This window comes from Bactrocera dorsalis, chromosome 2 (genome assembly GCF_023373825.1).
Source record: "Bactrocera dorsalis isolate Fly_Bdor chromosome 2, ASM2337382v1, whole genome shotgun sequence".
Taxonomy (NCBI): domain Eukaryota; kingdom Metazoa; phylum Arthropoda; class Insecta; order Diptera; family Tephritidae; genus Bactrocera; species Bactrocera dorsalis.
This window is the reverse complement of record NC_064304.1, coordinates 84,686,957-84,700,838: the sequence shown is the minus strand read 5'-3', so window position 1 is coordinate 84,700,838 and position 13,882 is coordinate 84,686,957. Positions and strand designations below refer to the sequence as shown.

The following is a 13,882-nucleotide window of genomic DNA, read 5'->3' as shown; positions in this document are numbered from 1 at the left end:
TAACATAATTATCAGCGTGTCTTCTATGTGGAGGCATACTTTCTAGTGTTGCTTTCTGGAACGAACTTTTTTATTTTTTAATTTTTCACATATTTATTTGTTGACTTGTCTATATTTGTTTTCTTTAACGCTTTATTTATTCTAAAAATATTTAATACAAAGCGTTTCAGTTGCAGAAATGTTTACAAAGTGTACACACATACATATACATCTAACTATGCGCCCGAAAAATGCTTTGGGCAAAACTTCGCTACTTATTAACTGATTTGCTTTTCTTCGTAGCTTCCAGCTTAATTTTCTTTCATTCTGTTGATTGATTTTGATGTCTTTTCTTTAAAGTGTGTTGATTTCGGGTATGTGTGTGCGTGTGAGCAGCTGGTAAATAAAAATAGAAATCAATTTTGTTTTCATTTTCCATCACAAATAAATAATTATCCACTACAAAAATTAAGCTTTGTGAATCCACTGCCACAACACGTTTCGCTTTTACCCGCTGCGCACACAAACATCTATACACACACACGCTTGCCTTCATTTCGCCCAATTTGTGTTAAACAATTTGTACAGGAAGTATTTTCGCCTTGGCATGGGTCTCGTTTGCTTCATTGCTATCATTTCAGACTCATTGATATCCAACAGTTAATGTTATTATTTGTTATTTTTTCTCTTTTTTTGTAACCAATGAGCAGAAAGTGAAAAACTCTCACTTTGATTTGTAAAATTTCTTTTGCCTTTTCATTTAATCGTAGCTATGTAGTTGAGTATTACTACAAAAACAGACCACCTGTTTTACCCGGAAGTTGATTTGTAGAATATATAAATGTCTCTAATTTATTATTTATAAAAAGGTAAGTTCAGTCACTGGAATTCACATACCTACGTATGAAGCGATTGGCTAACGAATTTGGATGTTTGCAGTAAAGGTTTTAAGAGCTCCAACTCAATCCTAAAACAAGAAAAAACGTTCATTTCGGCCTCACCGAAGCTAATATACCCTTCACAGATGCATTTATTTTAGTAAATATGTTTCCAGTTTGTATAGAAGCTATATGCTATAATAATCCGATCTGAACAATTTTTTCGGATGTTATCTTATTACCTTAAGCAGTAATCCATGTCAAATTTCGTGAAGATACCACGTCAAATGCGAAAGTTTTCCATACAAGCCCTTGATTCCGATCGTTCGGTTTGTATGGCAGCTATATGCTATAGTGAGCCGATCTGAACAATTTCTTCCGATATTACATTATTATCTTATAATGAACTGTGCAAACTTTTGTGAAGATACATTGTCAAATGCAAAACTTGATTCCGATCGTTCAGTTTGTATAATGAGCAAATGAGCAGCTTCTTGAAGAGAAAATTACGTTTACAAAATTTCAAAACGATATCTTAAAAACTGAGGGACTAGTTCGTATATATACAGACAGACGGACTGACTAAATTGACTCAGCTCAACATACTGATATATAATACACTTTATAGGGTCTCCGACGCTCCTTCTGGGTGTTACATACTTCGTGACAAACTTAATATACCCTGTTCATTGTCTTTAATATTTTGTGACATTTTTATTGTCTCTCAGCTAACTTTTCTCAAAATTACTCTCTTTCTTTTAACTGGTGATCCAAGTAGGGGTACGTTTTTCAATAGTCTTCTTTTGCTAGATCACGATTGAGTCATGTCAAGCTATCATATTATTTCTGTTCAGTATTGTTTGGTATTTCAACATGAATAGAATCACGCCTGAACAACATTTACAATTTGTTTAACTTTATTACGACAATTTACGTTGTGTATGGAATGTGTTCCGAGCGCTTCGCTCAACTTATGGCCTTCGGCCTGCTGAGCGTACTATTTCTAACACCATCATCCATCGTGAGGCCTAGAATTCATTATTGAATAATATTGGCTCGAATATACCACCACGCAGTGAAGAAAATATAACAGCCGGAGCTGAGAGTTTATACGAACACCGTGGAGTTCGCAGCGCAGTTCGCAACAACTCGCACTGACGTACGGAACGACTAAGCTCATTTTACGTCCAGGTCTTAAATTGAAAGCGTGCAAAATACAGTTTTTTACAAGAATTGAAGCCGCTCGACCTTCCCAAGCGACATCGCTTCGCTCCATGGGCTCTTGAAAAGTTCCAAGAAGATCCGACGTTTTCAAGTCAAATTTTGTTCAGCGGTGAGGCCCATTTCTGGCTCAATGGGTATGTAAACAAGCGAAATTGCCACATTTGGGACGAAGAGCAACCTGAAGAGATTTAAGAGCTGCCAGATCCAGAAAAAGCAACGGTTTGGTGTGGTTTGTGGGTAGGTGGTATCATCGATACATATTTCTTTAAAAATGATGCCGTGAAAACGAAACCGTCAATGGCGACCGTTATCCAACCCATGTAAGCGACTATTTGATCACAGAAATTGAAGCTCGTGATCTCGGCGACATTTGATTTCAACAAGTCTTCCAGCACATCGCATCAATCAATGTATTCATTGAGGGAACATTTCGGTGAGCAGATAATTTCACGTTTTGGGCGATTCGAAGTTCATCCAAATAAATTTTATTGGGAAAAAACCAATTTAAGGATGCTTTCTCAATGTCTGGTTACCAGCCCTTCTGTCCAGTTAATAGAGTTGTACTTAATAAACATCAACAATGTGCATGGTTATTGGAGGCGTCCACTTAATAGAGCGTCCATTCAATAGGGCTTTCATTTATTTTTTATCATTTTTTATTTATGAATTGTTTTTACTATTATCCTATTTTAAAGGTTTCACATGCCGATACCATTTGTTTTCTCCAGCCCCAAACCGATGCAAAAGCGATGTCTTTTTGTAAAAATCGAAATCAGTTTTCAGCTACTTCCTTGCTCTTGAATGCCGATTGATTTTAAACACTTTGAAAGAGATGTTGCCTAAAATTCTGAGAGCTCTTCTTGTGTTTCACAATAATCTTCACTAAGTAATGTATCCATTTCTTCATTTAGGTCGTCCTCCAAATATCGGACTTAAACATTTGCTATTCTTCTTCTTCTTTACTGGCGTAGACATCGCTTACGCGATTATAGCCGAGTTAACAACAGCAAGGCTGTCATTTAGTTTTCATTGGTACTGTTTTTACGTGATGGGTCCCAAACCCAGCGCACAACCTCACCTCGCCTTCTCACTTTAGCTCGCCTTCAAAGGGATGTTCTTAGGCTACCCAGAGGGTACTTGGTCAAAGATCGGACGTCGTGAGCTGCTTGAGTCATATGTAAAAGAATCGTTTCTGGCCACTCCCAAGTGAATGGCGATCAGAGAACTTTCCTCACTTGCGTGAACTTCTACACATGACTCCATCCTCCAAACATTTGCTATTGGTTTTTGTTAAACCTAGTCGTGGCTTCTTCTCAAAAAGTGGTTTCTTACAGTACATTTGTCCTCACTTTTTAATGTCACGTGATTCCTGCCTCTTCCTGGCTTGCTATCTATGCTTTATTTTAGGATAATCTAACAGGTTTTTATAACTTAATAACGTTACTACTGTGAGTGCAATCCCTATAAAATCAAAAAACTATGTAAACGGGTGGAATATTATATAATTTATATGAATATCATTCATTGCCTATAAACCGTTAATTTTCTATTAATGCTTTTTGTAATAGAATTTAAATAAATTTCTCCTGTTTTGCCATAAACCCTATCGCTAATCATTTAACTTTTATGTCTTCACAGGTCAGCAATAAAAGCGCAATGAATTCGCGATAAACTTGTAAGTTTTGTATTTCATTTAAAATTTATTACTCTATTTAATATATTTAAATATAAACAGCACTTGCTTCGTTTCACAAATATTAAATTTTTATCGTCGTCGTTAAGGAGATAAAAATAGAGGATTTTTAGATAATGAATAGTTTATAAGCATTGTTTCCATATAAAGTAATTTAAGTGAATGTAAATAGTGTCAAATAAAATGCCATAAATATTCATTTCCATTACACCATTCACAAATTGAAAGTGCTTGCCTCGTAGATAGAGTTAGCGAGAAGAGTGGAACCACAAATTTAGGCTTTCTCCTTTACTTTTTAGTCGAATAATTAAAATTCTTTCAAAAGTCGATTCCACATGCATAGCTATTGACTCGATTTTTTAAAATTCCACCAAAATTTAACTCTTGGTTGAGATCAGAGCTGACAGTTTTTACAAAATCAATATCAATTGTTTGGAAGACATTTTAAACTATGTTCGATAACCATTAAAATTCAGGTCATTTATTATATCAGAAAAATTGTCGAAAATACATCAAACAACCATAAAAAATTGGTAAAGTACTTAGGACCTTTCACAAATCTGTTGGCGTGACTAGTTTTGATTCCTGTCAATTTCCAGAAATGTCTGACTGAAGGTGTGTCATTCAAGATGTTTCGACTCTCGCCTTGGAAAAAACCGAAGTTCAGAAGAATATATCTAGATAATTCTATCTCGCATTCTTCAAGAAAACTTTCACAATTGGCGTGCATCAAAATGTTTAGTCTCACAACTTGAGATAGGGATCTGATAGTTCCCATACAGCTGCCATTCAAACTGACCGATCAAAATCAAGCTAAGAAATTGTTCCTTAATAAGGCACCTTAATTCGACTTAAGCTTTGATTTTTTCCACTAAAGTTGCCAAAGTACTATTATTTGAAATCATATAGTAAGTTCGGTTACTTTTTCGGCAATTAAGAATTGATAAATGTAATTTAGAAGAGAAATGCGGAAATACTTAGCCTAAGTAAAACTGTTACTGTCTCCACGTCTTCTTTATTGAATTAATTTAGCCAAAGATATAATTATGTTGCATAAGAAATATAAATATACGTCAGTTTAACAATAAAACGCTATATATAAGTAGCGTTAATATTAGGAAATGCTTGCGGCAAAAAGCGACAAAGTCTGCACACAAAATTACTTAATGGCGAATTTGATTATAATTTTCGCTGCTTAAGATAATCGAAAACTTTACGAGTAAATAACTGGATCTGAATATGTACAGTACATAAAGTTGTAGTAAAAGAGCACTTCAGGTGTAGTTATGTACATATGTATGTATGGATGTGTGTTTGTTAGTGCATACCACAAATTTTTATTGCAGGATTATGTCGCTTGGCTGCATGCAAAAACGTTATTAATTGCGGAAAAGTTCAGTGACTGCCAATTGCGAATTTGTCAGCCGTTGCAGTTTATGCAATTTATATAAGCGAGTGCGGAAATCAAACGCCTGAGGTTGGTGCAATTCAAATCACACCAGTTTCGGTGCAGCAAAGTATTACCATTAATACGAGTAATAGAGCAGTTTTGCTCCAAATACCTGTCCATGAATTATTTGATTTCCTGTTTCTGATTTCGTTTACAACATTACACTACAGAGTTGTATATACGTATAGGTATATTATATGTATGTATTACATGTATATACAAATTATATATAAAATTTAAATAAGTTAAGTTCTGGTAAAAAAAAAACAATTCTTTACGGACGAGTCTTGATTAAAGGTGTTTTAGTTAAAACCTTAACTTAGAACTTAGACGAAAGAAAAAAAGCTGAAAATTGGATTTTTGGCAGACATTTTTACAAAAAAAAAAAGAAAATTTCGCGACATTTTTTTTCAAATAGTTGGAATCGAACAAAAAAATTCTTCGTTCAAGTCTTTAATAATTATATATCAAATACCATGTAAAATTTCATGAAGATCGGTTGAGTAATTCGCGAGAAATCTCGCCAACTGACTTCAAAACCACAATTCCGTTGTTTTTAGAGCAGAAATGTTTACTTATTTCTATTTTGGAATGATAGTGCTACTAATAAACCAAGTCAGTTCTATCTTTCAATTTTAATCCTAAAATCATAAGCGTGAATCGTACTTCGAAAAAACTTTGAATATACAATTTTCCAATAAGATTTTTCCATATAAAAGGTACTATACACGACCTTGTTAATAAACTCACGCAAAATTGACAATACGACGCCTGAGGAGATCCATGAGGTCTAATGTTTAACTACTAAATATTTTACTTAAAAAAAATTGTATAACTTATGTAATTATAGGTTCTTTTAAGGTGTTAAGAATATATGTATATGTATTTGTTGCTGAATATTTTTGAAATTAGTTAGGTTAATTTAAAGTTCTTTTTAAGCACTTCAACAATATATTCAATATTATTTTCAATGGAGAAAATTCTATAATATTCTAATATGCTACAAATGAATAGTCAGACTTTCAGTATTGATTATTGCGTTTGTGTTTGTTTACTGATCACTTTTCTTTCTCCTTTGTTCGTATGTTTGCCATAATGATTTCCTTATTATGGACGTAATACAAATATGTACGTACATATATATTTGTAGATTTTTAGTTTTCTTCTTTTTCTTATTTCTTGGAATTCAAATTATACAAATGACTTACCTTTATTCCTTTAATCTTATTCACATTCCAAATCAACAGTCGCATCGATTGAATTTTAGTATGCTAATCACGTCGCTCTCCAACTCAACGGCAAGTCGAAAACTCATTGATCTTCCTTATTTGAACATTACCCAGTAAGTTTTTTAGTTTAAGAACAACTTAAGCCAAATGTGATATTAAGTAGCTTTCTGACAAAAATATTTAAAAAAAATAAGTAAGGAATGGCTACCCAATCATTTTATACTCTTGCAACTTGCAAGAATCAAAGTCCGAGAAATTCCTTCACGAAAATATGGGAGTTGGGATAGTATTGACCTGATTTTATTTTTATTTTTGCCAATACATACTATTAATATGCCACTTACTAAAAATAGTTCCGTGGGTTTCATTAGGTATCAAACATACATACGATCATCAATCTGATATTAGTTATATAGGGGTTAGATCAAATTTTCGCCCGATTTTATCAATTTTATACACCAAGATAGGCTGTTATGAGTAAAACACGCTCTATTATTTTCATGGAAGTAACTCATGCATTGACCGAGGTATAAAGCCACCGGGAAGTACGAAAATCTTTATATTAGGTATATGAGGGCTCATAGAAATATTGATCCGATTGAAGCCACTTTTGATACACAGAGTTACCATTGGTTGAAAGAGTTTATCACTGAATTTCTATTATATACTCGTATATTTCCCATATGTTGATCGAAATTGTCAGTCAAAAGTCAACTATGGATACTGGGGTCTACTTATTTGGTACCTAAGTGCTTGAACAGTTTTGGTTGGATTTGGACAATTTTTGGTCATAGGGTGGCATACTTTAAAGGAATTATTAGTGCAAAGATATATCAATTGCTTCTTAGTTTGTATATTGGAAAGTGAAAGAATCAAATAAAATTTAAAATTTTGATGGATGAGAAGTAGGCGTGGTTGCACTCCGATTTCAACATTACCACGTACTAAATTTAATCGCAATCGGTCAGTCCCGTCCCAAGATATGTGATTTCATCTAAAAGTGGACAGTCATCGAAGAATTTTTCATCGGCTCCTCTAAATCCGATTCATACCATCTCGAATGTAAAATTGAATTCTCTGGCGTGTGTTATTTATTTATCGCACTATTAGTAGTTTTTAACAATAACAATATTGGGAAACGAGGGGGGTTATCCTCCTATTTCACCCATTTTCACACTGTCGGTAGGAATTCTTAAAATATTTTCGTAAGGCGAATTTGGTTTTTGAAGCTTAAGTGGTTTAGGATGAATGTATTAAACTTATTGGAGGGCGGGGCCACGCCCACTTTTTAAAAATTAATTTCTCAATATTTTGAGAACAAATCAAGGAATAAGCTTTGAGATAATGTATTGTCGAAACTTAATTTGAATTATTGAACTCTTTAATATATTGAATGTTGTGTTTACGGGGTTGTCATATCTATATATGTTTACAATATAGAATACCAACAAATACATACATATGTACATAGTTTCATTAATTTTTATAGCCAGTAAACTTACATAATCATGCGATATGTGGCTCCGATAGATTTTGCTTTTATCATAGAACATTTCTAATTTACATACATTCAAATATATGTGTATGTGTGTTCAGATAAAAAGTCTATTTCAAAGGCGTACGCAACTTTTGCTGCTGCCATCAACACGCTTTGTAATAAATATCACAGAAATGGTAATGAATATGAATATATTTTCTTCACAATAGTCTCTACTTTATTGTGCCTCTCTGCTCCACGTATGTATGTATGTAGGTATGTATTAGTAGGGGCATATTGTATTTCTATTCCTGTCACTGAGTGTTCCAGCTCATCGCTCAATATTTTTTATCGACTTTTACTTGTTGTTGCTGCCGCTGCGCATTAGCAGCCAAATTAATTTAATATGCTGACGCCTATAGACGAAGCTTGTTTTGTTGTGGCCACAAATCGTGGACTCTACGTGTACAGTAGTACGAGTATATAGCATAGTTTATGTATGAAGTGATGCCCGACTGGTTGGCCAGGCTCCAATGATTCCATTTATGCATATAAATACATACATAAGTATGTATATCTTCATTTGACATCAACGATTGCAAATAGCTATATATACATGTGTATTTTTTTTACTATTTTTGTTTGTTTATTTTCCTTTTTGTTGATTTGTTAAATATACATACATATATATTTTATTGAATTTTTTACTGGTTTTCATAATTTTATTGTTTATAAATTCTTCTCATGTTGTTTAATTTTTTGTTTTCGTGCTTTCGCTGATTAAGTGATGTAAAAAGATTAGGTTTATAAAACAAAAAAGTGCAATCAAGTTGTTTTCGCAATTAATTACTTTTTATGAGAGCCTTTTTTTGCATGTAACAGTTTTTTGTAATCTTGCTGATATCTGGAATTTAATGTTTCTGCCATTTTGTTGATTTTTTATCAAAACGCTTTTTGAATCGCAAATTATTCAATCATTTTGTCGTATTTTTACGTTATTTCCAATCCAAAGTTGTTTTTTACTTTTTTGGTATTTTTTTATTTAAATTAACATCATAATACGCGTTTTATTTTTTGCCAAAAATTTATTTGTAACGCTTACATATTCAGTGGGTTTATACTTACATGTGTACATAACCTCTCTATGAAAGACTGATAGATGTTTCTGCGAACCTACATCTACATCTACAAGGCACTAACTTATAAGAGAAATTGCTATCAAAATTTTGTCTTAAAATCACTGTTTGATTGGGATTTTGCTTGAGAACTATTATGTTGAAACCAATAACATTTGCAAATGTATACTTTAGTCTTATCTCCTATATCCACTGAACCCGAATTTCGGTAGTAAATTTTAATAATTTCGAGTCGTTGTTCGATCGTACATATTTCCATGATGAAGCCTTACTAAAAAGAAATGCCAAAAGAGCGACAAAATATTTGGCGTCGTTTGCTATTGCTATCGTCGAAGTTTTGAGACAGGTAGAGCGGCTATCCTCCAATGTTAAAAAGTCTTTAGTTACTTACCTATGTATAATATAATTACGAGATTTGGAAATTCACAGATAAAGTGTTCCTTTTAGTACTGCAACATAAGAGCTTTGAGACAACGCAAATATATGACGTCAAACTTTCCTTAAGTATGCGGATTATTATAACCAAAATTTACTCTTGTATTATGTACAAAGGTCGAAAAAGTCTCAAACTTTCAAAAGAAACAAAATATGTAGTTTAATTAAGTGGCCATTAAGTGTTTTTTTTTCCTCATAGGTCGAGGGGCGCTTTTTGAGAATATGTATAATAAGATAATACAAAAATTAAAGTTTTGACACCTTAAACTGTGGTGTGGAAGTTTACACGAAGGGTCACTTAAATACAAAATATGTATGTATGTATATAGACATGCCGAAATGACTGCAATCATCGTGTGTGAAATGAGTGACTTCGTGTCACGGGCAAGAGAGTAACTTTAAATTTAAGTGGTTGAATAATAAGTGTGACAATATTACCCGCTATTACGTGGTTATTTTCTAGTTAGAATCAAATTGGCAGCAATTATTCGGGAACAATGAAAAACACGAAAACACTTTTTAAGCGAAACAGATAGATGAGAATTTTTAATAGCTGTTTTGAAGTTTTCAGCAAAAAGTGTGTTGTTTAATATTTTGACGATCTGTGCACAATTACAAAAGATTATGTATCAGTTTTGTCATCCTATTATATTATGAAATGCGCAATAGCGTGTTTATGACTGGAGCGTAGGCGGTGAGTAAAAACTTAAAAATATAAAAATAGTTACACAATGCCGCAAAACAAAAAAAAAAATAGTACAGTAAAGTTTATTGTCTCAGAGGTAGTTAGAACAGGCTGACATATACATATGTACATGTGTGAATTATTAGTGTAATTAAAATTAATTAGCTTAAAGCTATCTGATAATTTTCCGATGCCTGAAATATAAACTGAGATTGATTTTACCTAATTACTTATCCGAATTTTTTACGAACTAAATTTTTTATATAAAAATGCAAGCAGAAAGTGGTCTTTATTGTTTGAATTTTAATAAATTTAAAAAAAAAATTAGCTATTTTTCGTGCTGTCGAAATCGACGAAGAAGTGGTGTGTGTCGATCCTCTTTTCCAAGATTTTGGTGCATGGTGAATTTCCAGTCCTAAAGCCATGTTGATATGGTCCAATCAGTTTGTTCACAGTGGGCTTTAATCTTTCACACAGTACGCTCGACAGAACCTCATATGCGATATTGAGATGGCTTATCCCACGGTAGTTGGCACAGATTGGGGTTTCTCTTTTTGTGGATTGGGCAGATCACACTTTAAATCCGACCAGATTCTAAAAAGAAGCTGATGCATGCTCCTTATCAGTTGTTTATCGCCGTATTTTAATAGCTCGGCCATCAATCCATTAGCTCCTCCTCTTTGTTGTTCTTCAGGCTTCTTCATGGTCGAGGTATTGAACTCCCGCTCCATCGTTATCGATTTCAGTAAATTATGGGCATCAGTCACTAGATCACGCCTGGGGATTCTACAATAGTTTGCTCCGGTCTTGAAACCTTCTGTTGGTTGCCGCATCTTTTCGTAGAGTCTTCGAGCATTACCCCTGTCGGCCAGCTTGTCAAATTCTTCGTACTCACGCATTTCGGACTCTTTCCATTTTTATCTGCAAATGCGTCTCGCTTGCTTCTTCAACTCTCGGTATCTATCCGTATTAAGAAGATATTTTTGAACAGTAGCTTTAAGAAAAAATTTTAATAAATGTATCCAATCTATGTCAAGTTCATATAATAATCGTTTTGTGGACTTTCCAACTATCCGTTTACAAAGATAACAGCCATCACAAAATGTACATTGACCTTTGTAATTTAAGCAACACTTTCTCAACCAAAAAACATAAATTAAAAAATCGGTTACAAATTTCCACAGACGTCTTAACTACTATTAACTACTGTTTGCTTTTGACTGCAACTTTTCGAGAATGTCTGGTGACCGGTTAGCATTTTGTCAGGAATTTCACTTGGCACGTCCCAAACCACACCGATTTATACGCACGTCAAAGAGTATAGACGCATATACTTGTACATAAGTATGAGCAACTTGGCAGCGCAGTGACGACTTGTCAGCAATCCGTCATTGCGTTTGCCAGACAGCCAACCAAATGGTTGAAATCACACAATGCGCTTCGAAAACGAAATGTAATGAAGAAGTTTAATTGTTGCTGGATTTGATTTTCTTTTTCGTTTTGAGTTGCCATTTGCCAAGTGAGAGTTTTCACTTTTATTTGCTTTTACTTAAGTACGTAGCATATTTTACGGTTACATACCACAGGTTTAAATGAACCCCGATAACTTATATAGCATTTGCTTGCATATTTACGTCCAAAAAAGTACACGCGTTGCAGTGAAATTTTGTGCTCACCTAATTTGCATACTTTTATGACTACCTGTTTGACTGGTTATGAATGAAAATTGTCATAGCTTTGGACAATTGTTCAAAAATAAATTGTAGCAGAATTTTTATGGCGTGCCATGTGGCTACATATTCGCTTGTAATGTTCTCTATTGTGCCATTTGCGTTGCAAATAAATATTAAATAAAATGACAAAAGCTTTTTCTAAAAATAAAAACTTTGTTTCTGAAGCAGAAGCCATACAAATAATTTTCAAACAGGAAGCAACAAAGTCATTACACGGAGTCATAACTCATTGACGAATATGAAAAATATAGCGCATGCGACACGCCTAAAATAACGCTTATACTATACATTTGTATGTGTGATCGGTTGGCAAGTTAGAATTTTCCATGCAATTGCGAAAAACGCTCGCATGCAAGCGAATGAAACACAGGAAGTTGTCAGCGAAATAATGGTAATTTGCGCAAAAAATCATAAATCAGTGTTTAGCAAATCGTAAACAACAATAATAATGTGCATATACGAGTACTAAGAGTGTGTAACGAAAAGTAATTACTTGAAAATAGTTTTCTGCAATAAAAAATATTTTAAAATTATAATTGCCAGAAAATAGTGAAACAAATCAAAAAGTTGCGGACAGCATGGCTGAGTAAACGCATTGCATGCCACCGAGTAACGCTCATTACTGTTACATACATGGCAGTAATTACGATTGGCGAGCATCGGCAGTGCTGGCAAGTGGAGTTGGGTGCGCAGAAATTACTCGAAAATTGTATAATAATAACGAGTAAATAATATTGCCAACAGTTTAGTCACCATTTATTTTGTAAGTGCCGTAATGCGCTTACTCTCTTTTCCTCATTTCCAACAAAATTCGTTAACGATGGCTGCCATAACCCAAAATTACAGAAAATAGTTTTGTTTCAGATTTCAATTATGTATAGTTTTTTAGCTGAGTATAGTTGTCCTGCCGGAGAATTTCTTCAATTTCACTGTTGTTTTATTTTTGTGCAAATTATTTATTCTCCATTTCATCCAAGTTCTCCTTCTGGCAAATTTTGGACCAAAAAGCTTTTTTATAAACTGTACAAGGTATATTAAGTTTGTCACGAAGTTTGTAACACCCAGAAGGTAGCGTTGGAGCGGAGACCCTATAAAATATATATAAATGCTCAGCATGGCAAGTCTTGTCTGTCTGGGGGTGTACACGTGAAATAGCCCCTCAGTTTTTGAAATAAAAGTGTGAAATTTTCGTCCTTTTCTCCGCAGAAAAACTGTTTATCGCATGATGATCAACACGTCACGATTTTGCTGGCATCGTTGGAACATCGGAAAGATCTGTGAAAACCATTTTAAAAGATCATTTGGGCATAAGAAAAGTGAAAGAACGATAGGTTTCAAAATCACTAAATTGTTTAAAAAAACAGCATCGCGTTAACGCCTGTGAAACTATGCTTTCTGACTACCAGGATGTCATGAAACGTATTATTACTGGCGATGAGTCTTGGATCTATGTTTACGACCCGGAAACAGACTATCAATCGCCCGATTATCGTGGCAAAGGTGAGCCGAACCTGAAAAAACCACGTCAAAGCAGTCAAAGTTATGTTGACAGTTTTCTTCGATTATCACTCCGATCTGCCGAACTGTCAACAAGGAATACTAATTGAGTGTAATTCGTTTGCGCGAAGCTAATCGTAAAAAGAGGTCAACATCCTTGGTTTTTGCATCACAATAGATTAAGGTTTTTAAAATTATGTTCAAAGTCTTACTATTTTTTGTTGATGTTACTTATTTTCTGGATAACCAATATCTATGCACGATTACTACAAACATTTTTCCTTAACTTAAATTTTTGCTTTCCTATTTATTTACTTTCAATGCAGACGATACTTTTGCGCTAAGCTTCAAAAGAATATTTGAAATTGCAAAGCAATTTTCGACACATTACTTCTGATCGAAAATTCTCTAAATATTTGCAGATTCTGCGCAAACAAAACGAAAGACATTTTCACAGACATGTGCT

The 13,882-nt window shown here is 33.8% G+C and overlaps 1 protein-coding gene and 1 long non-coding RNA gene across 4 annotated transcripts in view; one reads left to right on the top strand and one right to left on the bottom strand.

The window, feature by feature from the left end:
- Positions 1-13,882, bottom strand: part of LOC125776537 (uncharacterized) — a 182,155-nt gene that overhangs the window by 27,905 nt on the left and 140,368 nt on the right. The window lies entirely within an intron of this gene.
- LOC105228533 (uncharacterized) overlaps positions 1-13,882 on the top strand; it is a 70,726-nt gene that overhangs the window by 10,796 nt on the left and 46,048 nt on the right. For 2 of the 3 annotated variants that reach the window (XM_049449090.1, XM_049449087.1), the window contains one exon: positions 3,720-3,756. The exons of the other annotated variant lie outside the window; for it this stretch is intronic. The gene's annotated coding sequence lies outside the window, so the exon portion shown is untranslated. The remainder of the gene's footprint in view (positions 1-3,719; positions 3,757-13,882) is intronic. 3 annotated transcript variants of the gene reach the window in all.